This window comes from Frankliniella occidentalis, unplaced genomic scaffold (assembly GCF_000697945.3).
Source record: "Frankliniella occidentalis isolate FOCC.00 unplaced genomic scaffold, Focc_3.1 Scaffold8, whole genome shotgun sequence".
Classification (NCBI taxonomy): Eukaryota; Metazoa; Arthropoda; class Insecta; order Thysanoptera; family Thripidae; genus Frankliniella; species Frankliniella occidentalis.
The window spans coordinates 2,974,146-2,975,328 of record NW_026267138.1 but is presented as its reverse complement, the minus strand read 5'-3'; the positions used below and the strand labels follow the sequence as shown (position 1 = coordinate 2,975,328).

At 70.3% G+C, this 1,183-nt stretch overlaps 1 protein-coding gene across 4 annotated transcripts in view; it reads left to right on the top strand.

The window, feature by feature from the left end:
* The window catches only part of LOC113208479 (uncharacterized), a 113,288-nt gene that overhangs the window by 7,528 nt on the left and 104,577 nt on the right, over nt 1-1,183 (top strand). The gene's annotated exons all lie outside the window — the stretch shown is intronic.

The following is a 1,183-nucleotide window of genomic DNA, read 5'->3' as shown; positions in this document are numbered from 1 at the left end:
CCTGCCCCCCGGCCGGGCTCCGTCTCACACCGGCGGCACGGGGAGCATCGGCCGGCACGGCATCCGCGCGCCGGTGGTGCCGGTTGGCGGTGGCGGTGTAGTGTTTCGGAGCATAGGCAGCATAGGGCATAGGAGCTTGGCTCATCGCGCCTCCTGCGCCGCCTGCCCCCCGCGCGCGCGCCGGACAAATCGGGGACTAAGCTAACGTCGCACCGCGGGCCGCGTCGCGCCGGGGACACACAATCGAAGCGGACGGGCCGAACGCGTCGAGCCGAACAGCTGACGCGCGGGCCGAACGCCCCCATCCATCACACCCCGCCCGGGCGCGCCGCGCCACCGCGCCCCGTCGAGTCAACGAAAAACAAATTTACGACCCGCAAACGTCTTTTGGCGTCCCGGCGGCAGCGCGGGCGGGGCGCGGCGTGGGGCGCTGGCTCCCGCGGGTGTCACGTGACGCGTCCCCCGCGGCGCCCCGTTGGAGTCCCTCCCGGCGCTCTGTTGGAGTTCCCCGCGGCCCCCTTGTTGGAGTCCCTCCCGGCGCTTTGTTGGAGTTCCCCGGGGCCCCCCTGTTGGAGTCCCTCGCGCGGCGCCACGGTGGTGGTGTCCCTCGTGGCGCCCTGTCGGAGTCCCTCACGGCACCCTGTTGGTTGGAGCCCTTCGCCGGTGGTCTCTTGTGGACCTTACAGTGTTAGCCTTTATCAGCACTAGGGAACCTACCATCAAGTCCCCGACATTGTAGGCAACCCGTCCACACGAGTGCGTGCGGTGCAGTGGGCAGGGTTTTTCTTTGCCGTCACCTGGCACAGAATTTCTTTTTTCCCGTTCGTTGTCCTGCACCGCACCCCGCGCGACCCAGTGGGAACAAGGGGAGCCGCCGCGGAGCCCTCGGGGCCGGCGGGGGGACCCATGGGGGGACTCGGCCCAGCAGCGCGGCACGGCGGCCGGCGGGGCGGGGCCGGCGGCGCCCTATAAATAGTCCTGTAGATGGGCCGCCCTGCCCAGCCCTGTGGTGTGCATCCTGGTGCCCTGCGCTGCAGGACCTGGTCGCAGGGACCCGCAGGACTGCCTCCTGCAGCAGCAGAGACGAGGCAGGTGGTATAATTGCTCCCACCACTACTGCCCGCCACGCCCCGCGGTGCGACGCCCGGTTTGCACCTGCCCGCCGTTAGACGCCCGCTCCGCC